Here is a 15,318-nt window from a genome sequence, read left to right on the forward strand (position 1 = left end):
CTTGCGCGTTAAAACTTCACCTCTCATTCTCGTTCTAATATCGATTAAAATGCCCCTGCTTCTTGACTCACATTTGCGTATAAACCAGCGGACCCTAGTTCCAGACGCGCGTAACGTCGAATGACCCGTTTGAAAAAAAATTGGTGCGACACGAGGACGTCCCAGGAGGTCACCCATCCGAGTACTAATCTCGCCCAAGCAGACTTCACTGCGGAGTTCTGACGGGATCCGGTGCATTAGTGCTGGTATGATCGCACCTGTTTAATTTTGCGCTGCAAATACATAAACTCATTCTCCTTTCTTCCCCCTCTCGTCATTTGTTTCCTTGTGCGTGCGCACTGCACCTCCCGTTCTCGTTCTAATATCAAGTAAAATGCTACATCGCCGTGACTCACATTTGCGAATAAACCTGAGGACCATAATTCTAGTCGCGCGTAACGTCGAAAGAATTATCTGCAAAAAAATGGGTGCAACACGAGGACTTCACAAGAAAATGGGTGAAATATAAGGACTTCGCAGGAGGTAACCCATGCTAGTACTACTCTCGCCCAAGCACCCTTACCTACGGAGTTCTGATACAATCCGTTGCATTAGTGCTGGTATGATCGCACCTGTTTCATTTCGTGCTGAAAATACATACACTCCTTCTCCTTTCTTCCCCCTCCCGTCATTTGTTTCCTTGTGCGTGCGCACTGCACCTCTCGTTCTCGTTCAAATATCTAGTAAAATGCCACGGCGCCGTGACTCACAATTGCGAATAAATCTGTGGACCATAATTAAAGTCGCGCGTAACGTCGAACGACACATCTGAAAAAAAGAAAATGGGTGCAACACGAGAACTTCCCAGGAGGTAACCCATCATTGTACTACTTTCGCCAAAGCACACTTAACTGCGGAGTTCTGATGGGATCCGGTGCATTTGTTCTGGTGTGACCGCACCTGTTTAATTTCGTGCTTAAAATACATACACTCCTTCTTCCCTCTCCCCCTCCCATCATTTGTTTCCTTGTGCGTTCACACTGCACCTCTCCTTCTCGTTCTAATATCGATTAAAATACCCCTTATTCTTGACTCACATTTGCGTATAAACCAGCGGACCATAGTTCAAGTCGCGCGTAACGTCAAACGACCCGTCTGAAAAAAAATTGGTGCAACACAAGGACTTCCCAATAGGTTACCCATCCGAGTACTACTCTCGCCCAAGCACACTTAACTGCGGAGTTCTGATGGGATCCAGTGCATTACTGCTGGTATGATCGCACCTGTTTAATTTCGCGCTGCAAATACATAAACTCCTTCTCCTTTCTTCCCCCTCCTGTCATTTGTTTCCTTGTGCGTGCGCACTGCACCTCCCGTGCTCGTTTTAATATCAAGTAAAATACTACGGTGCTGTGACTCACATTTGCGAATAGACCTGAGGACCATAATTCAAGTCGCGCGTAACGTCGAAAGAATCATCCGCAAAAAAATGGGTGCAACACGAGAACTTCACAAGAAAATGGGTGAAATATAAGGACTTCGCAGGAGGTAACCCATGTTAGTACTACTCTCGCCCAAGCACCCTTACCTACGGAGTTTTGATAGAATCCGTTGCATTAGTGCTGGTATGATCGCACCTGTTTCATTTCGTGCTGAAAATACATACACTCATTCTCCTTCCCTCCCCCTCCCATCAATTGTTTCCTTTTGCATTCACACTGCACCTCTCCTTCTCGTTCTAATATCGATTAAAATGTCCCTGCTTCTTGACTCACATTTGCGTATAAACCAGCGGACCCCAGTTCCAGTCGCGCGTAACGTCGAACGACCCGTCTGAAAAAAAATTGGCGCGACACGAGGACTTCCTAAGAGGTCACCCATCCGAGTACTACTCTCGCCCAAGCACACTTAACTGCGGAGTTCTGATGGGATCCGGTGCATTAGTGCTGGTATGATCGCACCCGTTTAATTTTGCGCTGTAAATACATAAACTCCTTCTCCTTTCTTCCCCCTCCCGTCATTTGTTTCCTTGTGCGTGCGCACTGCAACTCTCGTTCTCGTTCAAATATCAGGTAAAATGCCACGGCGCCGTGACTCACATTTGCGAATAAATCTGTGGACCATATTTAAAGTCGCGCGTAACGTCGAATGGCACATCTGGAAAAAAGAAAATGGGTGCAACACGAGAACTTCCCAGGAGGTAACCCATCATTGTACTACTTACGCCAAAGCACAATTAACTGCGGAGTTTTGATGGGATCCGGTGCATTTGTGCTGGTGTGACTGCACCTATTTAATTTCGTGCTGAAAATACATACACTCCTTCTTCCCTCCCCCCCTCCCATCATTTGTTTCCTTGTGCGTTCACACAGCACCTCTCCTTCTCGTTCTAATATCGATTAAAATGCCCCTGATTCTTGACTCACATTTGCGTATAAACCAGCGGACCATAGTTCCAGTCGCGCGTAACGTCGAACGACCCATCTGAAAAAAAATTGTTGCGATACGAGGACTTCTCAAGAGGTCACCCATCCGAGTACTACTCTCGCCCAAGCACACTTAACTGCAGATTTTTGATGGGATTCAGTGCATTAGTGCTGGTATGATGCCACTTGTTTAATTTTGCGCTTCAAATACATACACTCCTTCTCTTTTCTTCCTCCTCCCGTCATTTGTTTCCTTGTGCGTGCGCACTGCACCTCCCGTACTCGTTCTAATATCAAGTAAAATGCCACGGCGCTGTGACTCACATTTCTGAATAAAACTGCGGACCATAAATCAAGTCGCGCGTAACGTCGAAAGAATCATCTGCAAAAAGATGGGTGCAACACGAGGACCTCCCAAGAAAATGGGTGCAACACGAGGACTTCCCAAGTGGTCACCCATTCGAAGTACTACTCTCGCCCAAGCACCCTTAACTGTGGAGTTCTGATAGAATCCGTTGCATTAGTGCTGGTATGATCCCTCATGTTTCATTCTACACTGCAAATACATACACTCTTTCTCCTTCCATCCCTCCTCCCGTCATTTGTTTCCTTGTGCGTGCACTTTTCATCTCTCTTTCTCGTTCTAATATCAAGTAATATGCCCCGGCACCGTGACTCACCTTTGCAAATGAACCAGCGGTTTATAATTCCATTCGCGCGTAACTTCGAACAACCCATCCGAAAAAAAATAGGTGCAACACGGGGGCTTCCCAAGTGGTCACCCATCCGAGTACCACCCTCGCCCAAGCACACTTAACTACGGGGTTCTGATGGGATCCGGAGCTTTAGTGCTGGTATGATCGCACCTGCTTAATTTCGCGCTGCAAATACATACACTCCTTCTCCCTCCATCCCCCCTCCCGTCATTTGTTTCCTTGTGCGTGCACTCTGCATCTCTCCTTCTCGTTCTAATATCGATTAAAATGCCCATGTTTCTTGACTCACATTTGCGTATAAACCAGCGGACCCTAGTTCCAATCGCGCGTAACATCGAACGACCCGTCTGAAAAAAAATTGGTGCGACACGAGGACTTCCGAGGAGGTCACCCATCCGAGTACTAATCTCATCCAAGCACACTTCACTGCGGAGTTCTGATGGGATCCGGTGCATTAGTGCTGGTATGATCGCACCTGTTTAATTTTGCGCTGCAAATACATAAACTCATTCCCCTTTCTTCCCCTTCCCGTCATTTGTTTCTTTGTGCGTGCGCACTACACCTCCCTTTATCGTTCTAATATCAAGTAAAATGCTACAGCGCCGTGACTCACATTTGCGAATGAACCTGAGGACCATAATACAAGTCGCGCGTAACGTCGAAAGAATCATCTGCAAAAAAATGGGTGCAACACGAGGACTTCACAAGAAAATAGGTCAAATATAAGGACTTCGCAGGAGGTAACCCATGCTAGTACTACTCTCTCCTAAGAACCCTTACCTACGGATTTCTGATAGAATCCGTTGCATTAGTGCTGGTATGATCGCACCTGTTTCATTTCGCGCAGCAAATACATACACTCCTTCTCCTTTCTTCCCCCTCCCGTCATTTGTTTCCTTGTGCGTGCGCATTGCACCTCTCGTTCTCGTTCAAATATCAAGTAAAATGCCATGGCGACGTGACTCACATTTGCGAATAAATCTACGGACCATAATTAAAGTTGCGCGTAACGTCGAACGACCCATCTGAACAAAAATTGTTGCGATACGAGGACTTCCCAAGAGGTCACCCATCTGTGAACTACTCCCGCCCAAGCACACTTAACTGCAAAGTTCTGATGGGATCCAGTGCATAAGTGCTGGGATGAGGCCACTTGTTTAATTTTGCACTTCAAATACATACACTCCTTCTCTTTTCTTCCTCCTCCCGTTATTTGTTTCCTTGTGCGTGCGAACTGCACCTCCCGTACTCGTTCTAATATCAAGTAAAATGTCACGGCGCCGTGACTCACATTTGCGAATAAACCTGTGGACCATAAATCAAATCGCGCGTAACGTCGAAAGAATCATCTGCAAAAAGATGGGTGCAACACGAGGACCTCCCAAGAAAATGGGTGAAATATAAGGACTTCGCAGGACGTCACCCATCCGAGTACTTTACTCGCCCAAGCACCCTTAACTGCGGAGTTCTGATAGAATCCGTTGCATTACTGCTGGTATGATCCCTCATGTTTCATTCTGCACTACAAATACATACACTCTTTCTCCTCCCATCCCCCCTCCCGTCATTTGTTTCCTTGTGCGTGCACTCTGCATCTCTCTTTCTCGTTCTAATATCAAGTAATATGCCCCGACACCGTGACTCACCTTTGCAAATGAACCAGCGGTTTATAATTCCATTCGCGCGTAACGTCGAACAACCCATCCGAGAAAAAAAAGGTGCAACACGAGGGCTTCCCAAGTGGTCACCCATCCGAGTACTACTCTCGCCCAAGCACACCTAACTGCGGAGTTCTGATGGGATCCGGGGCTTTAGTGCTGGTATGATCGCACCTGTTTAATTCCGCGCTGCAAATACATACACTCATTCTCCTTTCTTCCCCCTCCGTCATTTGTTTCCTTGTGCGTTCACACTTCACCTCTCATTCTCGTTCTAATATCGATTAAAATGCCCCTACTTCTTGACTCACATTTGCGTATAAACCAGCGGACCCTAGTTCCAGATGCGCGTAACGTCGAACGACCCGTCTGAAAAAAAATTGATGCGACACGAGGACTTCCGAGGAGGTCACCCATCCGAGTACTAATCTCGCCCAAGCACACTTCACTGCGGAGTTCTGATGGGATCCAGTGCATTAGTGCTGGTATGATCGCAACTGTTTAATTTTGCGCTACAAATACATAAACTCATTCCCCTTTCTTCCCCCTCCCGTCATTTATTTTTTTGTGCGTGCGCACTGCACCTCTCGTTCTCGTTCAAATATCAAGTAAAATGCCACGGCGCCGTGACTCACATTTGCGAATAAATCTGCGGACCATAATTAAAGTCGCGCGTAACGTCGAACGGCATATCTGAAAAAAAGAAAATGGGTGCAACACGAGAACTTCGCAAGAAAATTTGTGAAATATAAGGACTTCGCAGGAGGTAACCCATGGTAGTACTACTCTCGCCGAAGCACCCTTACTTACGGAGTTCTGATAGAATCCGTTGCATTAGTGCTGGTATGATCGCACCTATTTCATTTCGTGCTGAAAATACATACACTCCTTCACCTTCCCTCCCCCTCCCATCAATTGTTTCCTTGTGCGTTCACACTGCACCTCTCCTTCTCGTTCTAATATCGATTAAAATGCCCCTGCTTCTTGATTCACATTTGCGTATAAACCAGCGGACCCTAGTTCAAGTCACGCGTAACGTCGAACGACCCGTCTAAAAATAAATTTGTGCGACACAAGGACTTCCCAGGAGGTCACCCACCCGAGTACTACTCTCACCCAAGCACACTTAACTGCGGAGTTCTGATGGGATCCGGTGCATTAGTGCTGGTATGATCGCACCTGTTTAATTTTGCGCTGCAAATACATAAACTCATTCCCCTTTCTTCCCCCTCCTGTCATTTGTTTCCTTGTGCGTGCGCACTGCACCTCCCATTCACGTTCTAATATCAAGTAAAATGCTATAGCGCCATGACTCACATTTGCGAATAAACCTGAGGACCATAATACAAGTCGCGCGTAACGTCAAAAGAATCATCTGCAAAAAAATGGGTGCAACACGAGGACTTCACAAGAAAATAGGTCAAATATAAGGACTTCGCAAGAGGTAACCCATGCTAGTACTACTTTCGCCTAAGCACCCTTACCTACGGATTTCTGATAGAATCCGTTGCATTAGTGCTGGTATGATCGCACCTGTTTCATTTCGCGCTGCAAATACATACACTCCTTCTCCTTTCTTCCCCCTCCCGTCATTTGTTTCCTTGTGCGTGCGCATTGCACCTCTCGTTCTCGTTCAAATATCAAGTAAAATGCCACAGCGCCGTGACTCACATTTGCGAATAAATCTGCGGACCATAATTAAAGTCGCGCGTAACGTCGAACGACACATCTGAAAAAAAAAATGGGTGCAACACGAGAACTTCCCAGGAGGTAACCCATCATTGTACTACTTTCGCCAAAGCACACTTCACTGCGGAGTTCTGATGGGATCTGGTGCATTTGTGCTGGTGTGACCGCACCTGTTTAATTTCGTTCTGAAAATACATACACTCCTTCTTCCCTCCCCCCCTTCCATTATTTGTTTCCTTGTGCGTTCACACTGCACCTCTCATTCTCGTTCTAATATCGATTAAAATGCCCCTGATTCTTGACTCACATTTGCGTATAAGCCAGCGGACCATAGTTCCAGTTGCGCGTAACGTCGAACGACCCATTTGAAAAAAAATTGTTGCGATAGGAGGACTTCCCAAGAGGTCACCCATCCGAGTATTAATCTCGCCCAAGCACACTTAACTGCAGAGTTCTGATGGGATCTAGTGCATTAGTGCTGGTATGATGCCACTTGTTTAATTTTGTGCTTCAAATACATACACTCCTTGTGCGTGCGCACTGCACCTCCCGTACTTGTTTTAATATCAAGTAAAATGCCACAGCACCGTGACTCATATTTGCGAATAAACCTGCAGACCATAAATCAAGTCACGCGTAACGTCGAAAGAATCATCTGCAAAAAGATGGGTGCAACACGAGGACCTCCCAAGAAAATGGGTGAAATATAAGGACTTCGTAGGAGGTCACCCATCCGAGTACTTTTCTCGCCCAAGCACCCTTAACTGCGGAGTTCTGATAGAATCCGTTGCATTAGTGCTGGTATGATCCCTCATGTTTCATTCTGCACTGCAAATACATACACTCTTTCTTCTCCCATCCCCCCTCCCGTCATTTGTTTCCTTGTGCGTGCACTCTGCATCTCTCTTTCTCGTTCTAATATCAAGTAATATGCCCCGGCACCGTGACTCACCTTTGCAAATGAACCAGCGGTTTATAATTCCATTCGCGCATAACGTCGAACAACCCATCCGAGAAAAAAAAGGTGCAACACGAGGGCTTCCCAAGTGGTCACCCATCCGAGTACTACTCTCACCCAAGCACACCTAACTGCGGAGTTCTGATAGGATCCGGGGCTTTAGTGCTGATATGATCGCACCTGTTTAATTCCGCGCTGCAAATACATACACTCCTTCTCCTTTCTTCCCCCTCGTCATTTGTTTCCTTGTGCGTTCACACTTCATCTCTCCTTCTCGTTCTAATATCGATTAAAATGCCCCTGCTTCTTGACTCACATTTGCGTATAAACCTGCGGACCCTAGTTCCAGACGCGCGTAACGTCGAACGACCCGTCTGAAAAAAAATTGGTGCGACACGAGGATTTTCCAAGAGGTCACCCATCCGAGTACTAATATCGCCCAAGCACACTTAACTGCGGAGTTCTGATGGGATCCGGTGCATTAGTGTTGGTATGATAGCAACTATTTAATTTCGCACTACAAATACATAAACTCATTCCCCTTTCTTCCCCCTCCCGTCATTTGTTTCCTTGTGCGTGCGCACTACACCTCCCGTTCTCGTTCTAATATCAAGTAAAATGCTACAGCGCCGTGACTCACATTTGCGAATAAACCTGAGGACCATAATTCAAGTCGCGCGTAACGTCGAAAGAATCATCTGCAAAAAAATGGGTGAAATATAAGGACTTCGCAGGAGGTAACCCATGCTAGTACTACTCTCGCCCAAGCACCCTTACCTACGGAGTTCTGATAGAATCCATTGCATTAGTGTGGTATGATCGCACCTGTTTCATTTCGCGCTGAAAATACATACACTCCTTCTCCTTCCCTCCCCCTCCCATTAATTGTTTCCTTGTGCGTTCACACTGCACCTCTCCTTCTCGTTCTAATATCGATTAAAATGCCCCTGCTTCTTGACTCACATTTGCGTATAAACCAGTGGACCCTAGTTCCAGTCGCACGTAACGTCGTTCGACCCGTCTAAAAAAAAAATTAGTGCGACACGAGGACTTCCCAGGAGGTCACCCATTCGAGTACTACTCTCGCCCAAGCACACTTAACTGCGGAGTTCTGATGGGATTAGGTGCATTAGTGTGGTATGATCGCACCTGTTTCACTTTGCGCTGAAAATACATACACTCCTTCTCCTTCCCTCCCCCTCCCATCAATTGTTTCCTTGTGCGTTCACACTGCACCTCTCCTTCTCGTTCTAATATCGATTAAAATGCTCCTGCTTCTTGACTCACATTTGCGTATAAACCAGCGGACCCTAGTTCCAGTCGTGCGTAACGTCGTACGACCCGTCTAAAAAAAAATTGGTGCGACAGGAGGACTTCCCAGGATATCACCCATCCGAGTACTACTCTCGCCCAAGCACACTTAACTGCGGAGTTCTGATGGGATTAGGTGCATTAGTGTGGTATGATCGCACCTGTTTCATTTCGCGCTGAAAATACATACACTCCTTCTCCTTCCCTCCCCCTCCCATCAATTGTTTCCTTGTGCGTTCACACTGCACCTCTCCTTCTCGTTCTAATATCGATTAAAATGTCCATGCTTCTTGACTCACATTTGCGTATAAACCAGCGGACCCTAGTTTCAGTCGCGCGTAACGTCGTACGACCCGTCTAAAAAAAAATTGGTGCGACACGAGGACTTCCCAGGAGATCACCCATCTGAGTACTAATCTCGCCCAAGCATACTTCAATGCGTAGTTCTAATGGGATCCGGTGCATTAGTGCTGGTATGATCGCACCTTTTTAATTTTGCGCTGCAAATACATAAACTCATTCTCCTTTCTTCCCCCTCCCGTCAATTGTTTCCTTGTGCGTTCACACTGCACCTCTCTTTCTCGTTCTAATATTGATTAAAATGCCCCTGCTTCTTGACTCACATTTGCGTATAAACCAGTGGACCCTAGTTCCAGTCGCGCGTAGCGTCGAACGACCCGTCTGAAAAAAATTAGTGCGATACGAGGACTTCCCAGGAGGTCACCCATCTGAGTACTACTCTCATACAAGCACACTTAACTGCGGAGTTCTGATAGGATCCGATGCATTAATGCTGGTATGATCGCACCTGCTTAATTTCGCGCTGCAAATACATAAACTCCTTCTCCTTTCTTCCCCCTCCCGTCATTTGTTTCCTTGTGCATGCGCACTGCACCTACCGTGCTTGTTCTAATATCAAGTAAAATGCTACGGTGCCGTGACTCACATTTGCGAATAAACATGAGGACCATAATTTAAGTCGCGCGTATCGTCGAAAGAATCATCTACAAAAAAATGGGTGCAACACGAGGACTTCCTAAGAAAATGGGTGAAATATAAGGACTTCGCAGGAGGTCACCCATCCTAGTGCTACTCTCGCCCAAGCACCCTTAACTTGCGGAGTTCTGATAGAATCCGTTGCATTGGTGCTGGTATGATTGCTCATGTTTCATTCTGCGCTGCAATTACATACACTTTTTCTCCCTCCATACCCCCTCCCGTCATTTGTTTCCTTGTGCGTGCACTCTGCATCTCTCCTTCTCGTTCTAATATCGATTAAAATGCCCCTGCTTCTTGACTCACATTTGCGTATAAACCAGTGGACCCTAGTTCCAGTCGCGCGTAACGTCGAACGTCCCGTCTGAAAAAAAAATTAGTGCGACACGAGGACTTCCCAAGAGGTAACCCATCCGAGTACTACTCTCGCCCAAGCATACTTAACTGCGGAGTTCTGATGTGATCCGGTGCATTAGTGCTGGTATGATCGCACCTGTTTAATTTCGCGCTGCAAATACATAAACTCCTTCTCCTTTCTTCCCCCTCCCGTCATTTGTTTCCTTGTGCGTGCGCACTGCACCTCTCGTTCTCGTTCAAATATCAAGCAAAATGCCACGGCGTCGTGACTCACATTTACGAATAAATCTGCGGACCACAATTAAAGTCGCGCGTAACGTCGAACGACACATCTAAAAAAAAGAAAATGGGTGTAACACGAGAACTTCCCAGGAGGTAACCCATCATTGTACTACTTTCGCCAAAGCACACTTAACTGCGGAGTTCTGATGGAATCCAGTGCATTTGTGCTGGTGTGACCGCACCTGTTTAATTTCGTGCTGAAAATACATAAACTCCTTCTTCCCTCCCCACCTCCCATCATTTGCTTCCTTGTGCGTTCACACTGCACCTCTCATTCTCGTTCTTATATCGATTAAAATGCCCCTGATTGTTGACTCACATTTGCGTATAAACTAGCGGACCATAGTTCCAGTCGCGCGTAACGTCGAACGACCCGTCTGAAAAAAAATTGGTGCGACACGAGGACTTCCCAAGAGGTCACCCATCCGAGTACTAATCTTGCCCAAGCACACTTCACTGCGGAGTTCTGATGGGATCCGGTGCATTAGTGCTGGTATGATTGCACCTGTTTAATTTTGCGCTGTAAATACATAAACTCCTTCTCCTTTCTTCCCCCTCCCGTCATTTGTTTCCTTGTGCATGCGCACTGCACCTACTGTGCTTGTTCTAATATCAAGTAAATTGCTACGGTGCCGTGACTCACATTTACGAATAAACCTGAGGACCATAATTCAAGTCGAGCGTATCGTCGAAAGAATCATCTGCAAAAAAATGGGTGCAACACGAGGACTTCCTAAGAAAATGGGTGAAATATAAGGACTTCGCAGGAGGTCACCCATCCTAGAGCTACTCTCGCCCAAGCACCCTTAACTTGCGGAGTTCTGATAGAATCCGTTGCATTGGTGCTGGTATGATTGCTCATGTTTCATTTTGCGCTGCAAATACATACACTTTTTCTCCCTCCATCCCCCCTCCCGTCATTTGTTTCCTTTTGCTTACACTCTGCATCTCTCATTCTCGTTCTAATATAGATTAAAATGCCCATGCTTCTTGACTCACATTTGCGTATAAATCAGTGGATCCTAGTTCCAGTCGCGCGTAATGTCGAACGACCCGTCTGAAAAAAAATTGGTGCGACACGAGGACTTCCCAAGAGGTCACCCATCCGAGTACTACTCTCGCCCAAGCACACTTAACTACAGAGTTCTGATGGAATCCAATGCATTAGTGCTGGTATGATCGCACCTATTATTTTGCGCTGCAAATACATAAACTCCTTCTCCTTTCTTCCCCCTCCCGTCATTTGTTTCCTTGTGCGTGCGCACTGCACCTCTCGTTCTCGTTTAAATATCAAGTAAAATGCCACGGCGCCGTGACTCACATTTGCGAATAAATCTGCGGACCATAATTAAAGTCGCGCGTAACGTCGAACGGCACATCTGAAAAAAAGAAAATGGGTGCAACACGAGAACTTCCCAAGTGGTCACCCATCTGAGAACTACTCTCGCCCAAGCACACTTAACTGCAGAGTTCTTATGGGATCCGGAGCTTTAGTGCTGGTATAATCGCACATATTTAATTTTGCGCTACATATACATACACTCCTTCTCCTTTCTTCCCCCTCCCGTCATTTGTTTCCTTGTTCATTCACACTTCACCTCTCATTCTCGTTCTAATATCGATTAAAATGCCCCTGCTTCTTGACTTACATTTGCGTATAAACCAGTGGACCCTAGTTCCAGTCGCGCGTAACGTCGAATGACCCGTCTGAGAAAAAAAATTAGTGCGACACGAGGACTTCCCAGGAGGTCAACCATCCGAGTACTACTCTCGCCAAAGCACACTTAACTACGGAGTTATGATGGGATCCGGTGCATTAGTGCTGGTATGATCGCACCTGTTTAATTTTGCGCTGCAAATACATAAACTCATTCCCCTTTCTTCCCCCTTCCGTCATTTGTTTCCTTGTGCGTGCGCACTGCACCTCCCGTTCTCATTCTAATATCAAGTAAAATGCAACAGCGCCGTGACTCACATTTGCGAATAAACCTGAGGACCATAATTCAAGTCGCGCGTAACGTCGAAAGAATCATCTGCAAAAAAATGGGTACAACACGAAGACTTCACAAGAAAATGGGTGAAATATAAGGACTTCGCAGGAGGTAACCCATGCTAGTACTACTCATGCCCAAGCACCCTTACCTACGGAGTTTTGATAGAATTCGTTGCATTAGTGCTGGTATGATCGCACCTGTTTCATTTCGTGCTGCAAATACATAAACTCCTTCTCCTTTCTTCCCCCTCCCGTAATTTGTTTCCTTGTGCGTGCGCACTACACCTCCCGTTCTCGTTCTAATATCAAGTAAAATGGTACAGCGCCGTGACTCACATTTGCGAATAAACCTGAGGACCATAATTCAAGTCGCGCGTAACGTCGAAAGAATCATGTGCAAAACATTGGGTGCAACACGAGGACCACCCAAGAAAATGGGTGAAATATAAGGACTTCGTAGGAGGTCACCCATCCGAGTACTTTTTCTCGCCCAAGCACCCTTAACTGCGGAGTTCTGATAGAATCCGTTGCATTAGTGCTGGTATGAGCCCTCATGTTTCATTCTGCACTGTAAATACATACACTCTTTCTCCTTCCAACCCCCCTCCCGTCATTTGTTTCCTTGTGCGTGCACTCTGCATCTCTCTTTCTCGTTCTAATATCAAGTAATATGCCCCGGCACCGTGACTCACCTTTGCAAATGAACCAACGATTTATAATTCCATTCGCGCGTAACGTCGAACAACCCATCCGAAAAAAAAAAGGTGCAACACGAGGGCTTCCCAGGTGGTGACCCATCCGAGTACTACTCTCGTCCAAGCACACTTAACTGCGGAGTTCTGATGGGATCCGGAGCTTTAGTGCTGGTATAATCGCACCTGTTTAATTTCGCGCTGCAAATACATACACTCCTTCTCATTTCTTCCCCCTCCCGTCATTTGTTTCCTTGTGCGTTCACACTTCACCTCTCATTCTCGTTCTAATATCGATTAAAATGCCCCTACTTCTTGACTCACATTTGCATATAAACCAGCGGACCCTAGTTCCAGACGCGCGTAATGTCAAACGACCTGTCTGAAAAAAAATTAGAGCGACACGAGGACTTCCCAGGAGGTCACCCATCCGAGTACTAATCTCGCCCAAGCACACTACACTGCGGAGTTCTGATGGGATCCGGTGCATTAGTGCTGTTATGATTGCACCCGTTTAATTCCGCGCTGCAAATACATAAACTCCTTCTCCTTTCTTCCCCCTCCCGTCATTTCTTTCCTTGTGCGTGCGCACTGCACCTCCCGTGCTCGTTCTAATATCAAGTAAAATACTACGGCGCCGTGAGTCACATTTGTGAATAAACCTGAGGACCATAATTCAAGTCGCGCGTAACGTCGAAAGAATCATCTCCAAAAAAATGGGTGCAACACGAGGACTTCACAAGAAAATGGATGAAATATAAGGACTTCGCAGGAGGTAACCCATGCTAGTACTACTCTCGCCCAAGCACCCTTACATACGTAGTTCTGATAGAATCCGTTGCATTAGTGCTGGTATGATCGCACCAGTTTAATTTCGCGCTGCAAATACATAAACTCCATCTCCTTTCTTCCCCCTCCCGTCATTTGTTTCCTTGTGCGTGCGCACTGCACCTCTCATTCTCGTTCAAATATCAAGTAAAATGCCACGACCCCGTGACTCACATTTGCGAATAAATCTGCGGACCATAATTAAAGTCGCGCGTAACGTCGAACGACACATCTGAAAAAAAAAAAGGGTGCAACACGAGAACTTCCCAGGAGGTAACCCATCATTGTACTACTTTCGCCAAAGCACACTTAACTGCGGAGTTCTGATGGGATCCGGTGCATTAGTGTTAGTGTGACCGCACTTGTTTAATTTCGTGCTGAAAATACATACACTCCTTCTTCCCTCCCCCCCTCCCATCATTTGTTTCCTTGTGCGTTCACACTGCACCTCTCCTTCTCGTTCGAATATTGATTAAAATGCCCTTGATTCTTCACTCACATTTGCGTATAAACCAGCGGACCATAGTTCCAGTCACGCATAACGTCGAACGACCCATCTGAAAAAAAATTATTACGATACGAGGACTTCCCAAGAGGTCACCCATCCGAGTACTACTCTCGCCCAAACACGCTTAACTGCAGAGTTCTAATGGGATCAAGTGCATTAGTGCTGATATGATGCCGCTTGTTTAATTTTGCGCTTCAAATACATATACTCCATCTCTTTTCTTCATCCTCCCGTCATTTATTTCCTTGTGCGTGCGCACTGCACCTCCCATACTCGTTCTAATATCAAGTAAAATTCCACGGCATCGTGACTCACATTTGCGAATAAACCTGCGGACCATAAAGCAAGTTGCGCGTAACGTCGAAAGAATCATCTACAAAAAGATGGGTGCCACACGAGGACCTCACAAGAAAATGGGTGAAATATAAGGACTTCGCAGGAGGTCAACCATCCGAGTACTTTTCTCGCCCAAGCACCCTTAACTGCGGAGTTCTGATAGAATCCGTTGCATTAGTGCTGGTATGATCCCTCATGCTTCATTCTGCACTGCAAATACATACACTCTTTCTCCTCCCATCCCCCCACCCGTCATTTGTTTCCATGTGCGTGCACTCTGCACCTCTCTTTCTCGTTCTAATATCAAGTAATATGCCCCGGCACCGTGACTCACCTTTGCAAATGAACCAGCGGTTTATAATTCCATTCGCGCGTAACGTCGAACAACCCATCCGAGAAAAAAAAGGTGCAACACGAGGGCTTCCCAAGTGGTCACCCATCCGAGTACTACTCTCGCCCAAGCACACCTAACTGCGGAGTTCTGATGGGATCCGGGGCTTTAGTGCTGGTATGATCGCACCTGTTTAATTCTGCACTGCAAATACATACACTCCTTCTCCTTTCTTCCCCCTCCGTCATTTGTTTCCTT

At 46.4% G+C, this 15,318-nt stretch overlaps 5 non-coding genes and 23 pseudogenes across 5 annotated transcripts; all 28 read right to left on the bottom strand.

Moving 5' to 3' along the window:
- Window positions 1–140: 140 nt before the first annotated feature.
- Window positions 141–259, bottom strand: LOC148257784 (5S ribosomal RNA; annotated as a pseudogene).
- Window positions 260–822: 563 nt separating this feature from the next.
- On the bottom strand, window positions 823–941 carry LOC148257785 (5S ribosomal RNA; annotated as a pseudogene).
- Window positions 942–1,145: 204 nt separating this feature from the next.
- Window positions 1,146–1,264, bottom strand: LOC148257786 (5S ribosomal RNA; annotated as a pseudogene).
- Window positions 1,265–1,823: 559 nt separating this feature from the next.
- Window positions 1,824–1,942, bottom strand: LOC148257787 (5S ribosomal RNA). Its single transcript, XR_015820248.1, has one exon. It is a non-coding gene; the product is annotated as a 5S ribosomal RNA (ribosomal RNA).
- Window positions 1,943–2,151: 209 nt separating this feature from the next.
- On the bottom strand, window positions 2,152–2,270 carry LOC148257788 (5S ribosomal RNA; annotated as a pseudogene).
- Window positions 2,271–3,154: 884 nt separating this feature from the next.
- LOC148257789 (5S ribosomal RNA) lies at window positions 3,155–3,273 on the bottom strand. Its single transcript, XR_015820416.1, has one exon. It is a non-coding gene; the product is annotated as a 5S ribosomal RNA (ribosomal RNA).
- A 206-nt stretch (window positions 3,274–3,479) lies between these two features.
- LOC148257790 (5S ribosomal RNA) lies at window positions 3,480–3,598 on the bottom strand (annotated as a pseudogene).
- Window positions 3,599–4,836: 1,238 nt separating this feature from the next.
- On the bottom strand, window positions 4,837–4,955 carry LOC148257791 (5S ribosomal RNA). The gene has a single exon (XR_015819925.1). It is a non-coding gene; the product is annotated as a 5S ribosomal RNA (ribosomal RNA).
- Window positions 4,956–5,159: 204 nt separating this feature from the next.
- On the bottom strand, window positions 5,160–5,278 carry LOC148257792 (5S ribosomal RNA; annotated as a pseudogene).
- Window positions 5,279–5,841: 563 nt separating this feature from the next.
- On the bottom strand, window positions 5,842–5,960 carry LOC148257793 (5S ribosomal RNA; annotated as a pseudogene).
- Window positions 5,961–6,521: 561 nt separating this feature from the next.
- Window positions 6,522–6,640, bottom strand: LOC148257794 (5S ribosomal RNA; annotated as a pseudogene).
- Window positions 6,641–6,844: 204 nt separating this feature from the next.
- On the bottom strand, window positions 6,845–6,962 carry LOC148257795 (5S ribosomal RNA; annotated as a pseudogene).
- A 527-nt stretch (window positions 6,963–7,489) lies between these two features.
- Window positions 7,490–7,608, bottom strand: LOC148257796 (5S ribosomal RNA; annotated as a pseudogene).
- Window positions 7,609–7,811: 203 nt separating this feature from the next.
- On the bottom strand, window positions 7,812–7,930 carry LOC148257797 (5S ribosomal RNA; annotated as a pseudogene).
- Window positions 7,931–8,459: 529 nt separating this feature from the next.
- LOC148257798 (5S ribosomal RNA) lies at window positions 8,460–8,577 on the bottom strand (annotated as a pseudogene).
- Window positions 8,578–9,105: 528 nt separating this feature from the next.
- On the bottom strand, window positions 9,106–9,224 carry LOC148257799 (5S ribosomal RNA; annotated as a pseudogene).
- Window positions 9,225–9,428: 204 nt separating this feature from the next.
- LOC148257800 (5S ribosomal RNA) lies at window positions 9,429–9,547 on the bottom strand (annotated as a pseudogene).
- A 562-nt stretch (window positions 9,548–10,109) lies between these two features.
- LOC148257801 (5S ribosomal RNA) lies at window positions 10,110–10,228 on the bottom strand (annotated as a pseudogene).
- Window positions 10,229–10,437: 209 nt separating this feature from the next.
- Window positions 10,438–10,556, bottom strand: LOC148257802 (5S ribosomal RNA; annotated as a pseudogene).
- A 204-nt stretch (window positions 10,557–10,760) lies between these two features.
- LOC148257803 (5S ribosomal RNA) lies at window positions 10,761–10,879 on the bottom strand (annotated as a pseudogene).
- A 561-nt stretch (window positions 10,880–11,440) lies between these two features.
- LOC148257804 (5S ribosomal RNA) lies at window positions 11,441–11,559 on the bottom strand (annotated as a pseudogene).
- A 207-nt stretch (window positions 11,560–11,766) lies between these two features.
- On the bottom strand, window positions 11,767–11,885 carry LOC148257805 (5S ribosomal RNA; annotated as a pseudogene).
- Window positions 11,886–12,092: 207 nt separating this feature from the next.
- LOC148257806 (5S ribosomal RNA) lies at window positions 12,093–12,211 on the bottom strand (annotated as a pseudogene).
- A 915-nt stretch (window positions 12,212–13,126) lies between these two features.
- LOC148257807 (5S ribosomal RNA) lies at window positions 13,127–13,245 on the bottom strand. Its single transcript, XR_015819726.1, has one exon. It is a non-coding gene; the product is annotated as a 5S ribosomal RNA (ribosomal RNA).
- A 205-nt stretch (window positions 13,246–13,450) lies between these two features.
- LOC148257808 (5S ribosomal RNA) lies at window positions 13,451–13,569 on the bottom strand (annotated as a pseudogene).
- A 561-nt stretch (window positions 13,570–14,130) lies between these two features.
- LOC148257809 (5S ribosomal RNA) lies at window positions 14,131–14,249 on the bottom strand (annotated as a pseudogene).
- Window positions 14,250–14,455: 206 nt separating this feature from the next.
- Window positions 14,456–14,572, bottom strand: LOC148257810 (5S ribosomal RNA; annotated as a pseudogene).
- Window positions 14,573–15,132: 560 nt separating this feature from the next.
- LOC148257811 (5S ribosomal RNA) lies at window positions 15,133–15,251 on the bottom strand. Its single transcript, XR_015819926.1, has one exon. It is a non-coding gene; the product is annotated as a 5S ribosomal RNA (ribosomal RNA).
- Between the last annotated feature and the right edge of the window lie 67 nt (window positions 15,252–15,318).

This window comes from Carica papaya, chromosome 5 (genome assembly GCF_054855325.1).
Source record: "Carica papaya isolate Zhongbai chromosome 5, ASM5485532v1, whole genome shotgun sequence".
Taxonomy (NCBI): domain Eukaryota; kingdom Viridiplantae; phylum Streptophyta; class Magnoliopsida; order Brassicales; family Caricaceae; genus Carica; species Carica papaya.